The 5,648-nt window shown below is 39.6% G+C and overlaps 1 non-coding gene across 1 annotated transcript; it reads right to left on the bottom strand.

Moving 5' to 3' along the window:
• Positions 1-651: 651 nt before the first annotated feature.
• On the bottom strand, positions 652-795 carry LOC115488420. Its single transcript, XR_003951279.1, has one exon. It is a non-coding gene; the product is annotated as a small nucleolar RNA SNORA48 (small nucleolar RNA).
• Positions 796-5,648: the final 4,853 nt, after the last annotated feature.

The raw sequence follows: 5,648 nt of genomic DNA, 5'->3' as shown, positions 1-5,648 counted from the left end.
CAGGCCACTTCTTGGCAGAGAAGTGGCAGGCTCAGTTCCCCCTCACTCTGTCCTATGGCTGGCTAACTTGTGCCCATGCCACCAGGGTCAGTTTTGCTATGCTGTTCAGGTGAGGTGCAGAGCCCGCTTTCCTGCATTTTTCAGCTAGTGAGGGCCAAGCCTACCTCTCCAGAGCTCATGACCCTGTGGGCGACATTCCCAACTGCTGGAGGTGGCAAAGAGGGTGGGGCAACATCGTTTGTGCCACCCCACAGTAGATAGATGGTGGGTCAGCTCTTTCACACTCATGCCCTTGGGCTCACCCATACGCCACTCACCAGGGCCAGCTCCAAGGTGCTGCCTGGGTAAGGCACAGCACCTCCAGATAGTTGCTGCTGGTGAGAGATGAAGCCAGCTCTCTAGAGCACCGAATACAGTGAGGGGCTGGGCCAGTCATGTGCAACCCCTGGACATCCACATGGTGCCCAGCTAACATCCCCGTGTTCTCTACTGGTAATATGAGCCACACATATTGACCCCCTGCTGCTGCGCAGCCACAGACTCAGACAAGGCCTTCAAGAGTGGCTCAGGCTGGAACCTCATCATGATGGTGGGGCTGGCCACTCACATCAGGCTGCTCCTCTCCATCCTTGATTTGATTTATCCTGATTTTTAAGAGTCTTAGGCTTAAGACAGCTTTGGCCACCAAGCCAGGCAGCAGGCTAGGATGAGCTAAGGACTGTCATCTTCTCTGCCCCTGGCTGATATAAGAACACCACCACTAATAAGGTGTCCCTTTGCCGATTGCCCGGGGTTAGGAGGTGTTCTGAAATTCTAAACTGATGAAACTAGAGAGCCTTAAAGCAATTAGCTTTTTCATACCTATCATGTTGCATTGTTATAAGATTGGAAGCTATTCCTTCAAAAAACCAAATTTAGAAAATTTCAAATGTGAAAAAAAAGTAAATACAGTAGAGTGAGCTACTAGCCATTTGCCCTCCAGTTTACCAAGTTAAAGTTGCATGGCAAGTCTGGTTTCATTTTCGATCAATATTTGTCCACTTGCATATATTTTATTTAAACAAATTACATATTCATATGAATTCGTCCATGTAGGTCTTAGTATAGAATACAATATCCAAGGATTCTCCATCTAACATAAATTCATTTCCTTGAAAACATTTTTAAAAATTCAATAGGATATTAATATCATCAAACATAACGATATTATTTACATTTCTATTTGTCTTATAAGTGGTATTTTGTAATATATTTATTCTGATTGGGTTTCAAATAAAACGCCAACATTCCGAACAAGTGATGTTTGCTCACATATATTTTATTCTACAGCTCTCCCATGTTGGTTTTGTCTTTTATTTGTTTGTTAAAGAAACCAGGTTGTGTATCCTGTTGTGTGCTTCTCTCTGGGGTCTGTAGATCCATCTTCGTGGTGTGCTTTGAGATGCTCCTCTGCCCCATGTCCTTCCTGTATAATAATAACTACGTTTGGAGTTTGAATACAAACAGGTTCAGGCGAGCACCTGCCATGGTAGATGGATATGTTCTCCGTCTCACTTACTGATGCTTGCAAATGAGCAGTCCTGAGCACAGAAGATGCAACCAGAGTGTGAAGCGTGGCTCAGGGAATTCTAAAGTTTTTCAATTCTTCCATTCTGAGAAAGCTCTTCTGATACCACTCATGACTAGACTAGAACATACATCCCTTCAGAATAATAAAATGCCACTTTAAGGGAGAAGTTTTTTTTGTTTTTTTGTTTTTTTGTTTTTTTGTTTTTTGTTTTTTTTTTTTTTTTTTGCTTAACTAGGAGGTGAAAGGGATAATTTAAATAATTTCTTAATTTCAATAATAAAAGAAAAATCTAAATATAGAATTGTTCTGAGTTAAGATTTTTATCTCTGTCCAACCTGAATATCAGGGGCTGGAGGCCACACTTGAGGTAATAAACACAGAGCCCAGAAGTCTGAACATGGCAACAGAAAACTCTTATTGATTTGGTACTTACTATGTGCCAGCACAGCTCAAGGTTTAGTTTTTGGTATCATCTGATTAGAATCTCACACAGCCTTATTTTACACCAGAAGAGGCAAAGAGAGGACTTTTGATGAGCAAATGCAGCCTGGGAATGCAAGGTCAGGGAGATGGCTTTCTGAGCCCTCCTTTTAACCTCTCAGCGGAACAGTTCCCAGTAACACACACTTGGAAGAAGGTGCACATGGATGGCTAATTAAGAGCTTTGCTGTCTTTATTTTGTTTTATGGATGTTGCTATTAGCTTTATGTCTGAGTTTCATTGCCTTTCATTAAACTATAGTGTAAAACCAATCCATTCAGGCACAGGCATTACATTTGTCTTTTATTCCTCCTCAAGGTCCAGGAACGGGAACTCACAATTGTATCTGCAACTAAGGGAAAGAAACAGACCTGCCTGCACAGCAGTTATACAAAGTCGCTCTTTCTGTGGTAGGCATTAATATAGAATTTTGTGTTTAGATGCTTGTGCACTTTCAGCTCTGTGTAAATTTTAGTGACTCAAATAGCGACAAAATGCATTCTGTTGTTTATTCTTGATAATCCAATTCTTTAATTGTGCAATTATACAAAAGGTTTAACATCTTCACAACTACAATGTACACTTCTAGAAGTAGAACCCCTTCATAATTACTGCTTTCAAGTTATAATATATACCTGCTCAAAAAATTATTTTTTAGATAAAAAGGCTAAGTAAGGATGGACGAAAGTACTGGAATGAAGACTGGAATAAATTCCTCTTGTTGTAAGATGCAAATTAGTGGGACATACATATACAGAAATCTCAGTATTCCTTGAGAGGGGCCATTGTGAAGTAGAGAAGGGTACAGCTTTGGAGTTATATTACATATGAGCTGACACTATGCTACTAATGTGGTGGTATGAGTTACCTCTTTTACAGTCCTGGAAATGGCTTTTTTGTTTGTTTGTTTTGTTTGTTTTGTTTGTTTGTTTTTCGAGACAAGGTTTCTCTGTGCAGTTCTTCCTGTCCCGGAACTCACTCTGTAGACCAGACTGGTCTCAAACTCAGAAATCCGCTTGCCTCTGCCTCCCATGTGCTGGAATTACAGGCATGTGCCACCACTGCCTGGCCCAGTCCTGGAAATGGACTTTATTAATATAAATTAATAATATTTGAGTAAAGCACTTGATTTATAGGCACTTAACAAATCACTAATTTTATTGTAACTGGAAATATTCTGCCTTAACATTTTAGCTTGAAGGTCCTCTCTGAATTTGTTCCCTCTTCATAATGTCTAAACTTCAAAGATAATGTTTATATGCAAATATATAGAAGGATGCAATGAGCTACTGAGTAGCCATTCTCAATGAGCAGGATACCAGAAAAAGTAGTATAGAATTTACGTGTTTTTTTCCTCCTTCCTTCCTTCCTTCCTTCCTTCCTTCCTTCCTTCCTTCCTTCCTTCCTTCCCTCCTTTCTTTCTTCTGTCTGTCCTTCCTTTCTTTGTTTCTTTCTTTCATTCTTTATTTTTAATTTGAGACATAATTGGCTTAGATTTATAATTTTCCTGCCTCTGTCTCCTGAGTGCTGGTATACCTTGTGCCGCCACTGGTGACCATTTACAAAAACTCACAGATTCTTTGTTTCCTCTACTTCCAGAGGTCAACGAGAAAAGGAGGTTGGCTTTTGCCCACTGGGGCAAATGTTTGATTCCTGGGAATCACATGATGGAAACTAGAACTGACTCCCGCCTCTGGCCTTCATACTCACTGTGGTATGGACATTCTCTCACAAATACCAACATATGAACAGAATAAATAAGTATAATTTAAAAAGAATGCTACTCTGATCTAATATCTGAATTTTAATTCTATGATAGTGTGGATATAAATGGTGAGGCCGAAAGGCACTTAGGCGCACCACAAGGTCACTCAAGGCTCTTGGCTCCTTCTTCCACTAGGATAAGACTCAGTTCATCAGGTGATGTCATTAATATGTTAGAAATTGCTCAGCTCCTCAGGATGAGCCTTGTGAGAAGAGAAAAATACTTTGAGATGAAAGCAATCACCTTATCTTCAGATCCAAGTGTGAGGCTGCACTCAGTAGCAAAACTCACTTCACAAGCCCTCATGGCACACCTGCATCTGACGGCAAGGGAATCTGGGAGGGACATGTGACTGGAGAGACGAGGATGTGGTTTTCCTTATTGCTTGCTGCCTTTCCCATTTCTCTCTCAGGATAAAGGTGATGATAAGTGAGATTACAAGGATGTCTGCAGAGTGCTTTGGACATTATAGTCACTGAAAAACTGACAGCTGAGCAGCTTGTCTTTTCAAGCATCCCGTTATCAAGGCATGAGTAACCAAAAGGTAAAGTTAGTGTTAAGTGATGAATTAAAGATACATATTAGCGAACAAATTAATGAAAATGTATGGGGAAATACCTGGAAACAAAACTGTGCTGGATACAATAACGAACTTAACAGTTTACTAAGTGTGTTGTTTCTAGAACAAAAATTCTCTTATTGTTCAGGATTGTTTTAGCTATGGTTGGTTTTCGTTTTTCTGTATGAAGTTATACATTCTCCTTTCAAGGTCTTTACAGAGCTGTGTTGTTATTTTGATGGGGATTGCACTGAATCTGTAAGTTGCTTCAGGTAAGACGGTCATTTTTATTACGTTAATCCTGATCCATGAGCATGCCAGATCTTTCCATCTGCTGATATCCTCTTCTTCTTCTTCAAGTTTCTTCTTGAAAGACTTGGAGATTTTTGTGTACAAGTCTTTTATTTGCTTGGCTAGAGTTACCCCAAGATATTTTTGAATTATTTGTAGCTATTGCGAAGGGTGTTGTTTCCCTGATTTCTTTCTTATTCTGTTTGTCACTTGTGTATAAGAAGGCTAAAGATTTTGTGTGTGTGTGTGTGTGTGTGTGTGTGTGTGTGAGTTAATTTTATATCCAGCCACTGTGCTGAATTGTTTAAAGCTATAGCAATTTCCTGATATGATTTTTAGGGTCAATTATGTATTCTATCATACCTTATGCAAATAATGATACTTTATCCTCTTCCTTTTTAAGTTGTATCCTCGTGATTTCTTTTCATTGTCTTACTGCTCTAGCTGAGGGGAGAGTAGACAACTTTGTCTTGTTCCTGACTTTAGTGGATTTGCTTTGGGTTTTTCTCCATTTAATCTGATGTTGGCTATAGATTTGTTATAAATTGCTTTTATTCTGTTACAGTATGTCCCTCATATCCCTAATCTCTCCAGCACGTTAATCTTGAAGTGGTAAGGGATTTTGTCAAAGGCTTGTTCTGAATCTCGTGAAATGATCATGTAGTTTTTATTTTCCTTCCAGTTTGCTTATATGGTGGATGACGTTGACTGATTTTCATATATTGAGCTACCCCTGCCTCTCTGGGATGGAGCCCACTTGATCATGCTGAATGATCTTTTTGATGTATTCGTGGATTCAGTTTGCAAGTATTTCATTGAGTATTGCATCTATGGTCATAAAGGAAATTGGTTTGTAATTCCCTTTCTTGTTGGGTCTTTATATGGTTCGGGAACCAGAGCAACTGTGGCCTTATGAAATGAATTGGGCAGAGTTCCTGCTCTTTCTATTTTGTAGAATAATTTGAGGAGTATTTGCATTAATT

This window comes from Mus musculus, chromosome 14 (genome assembly GCF_000001635.26).
Source record: "Mus musculus strain C57BL/6J chromosome 14, GRCm38.p6 C57BL/6J".
NCBI lineage: Eukaryota > Metazoa > Chordata > Mammalia > Rodentia > Muridae > Mus > Mus musculus.
The sequence above is the reverse complement of the archived record's forward strand: the minus strand, read 5'-3'. Positions and strand labels throughout refer to the sequence as shown.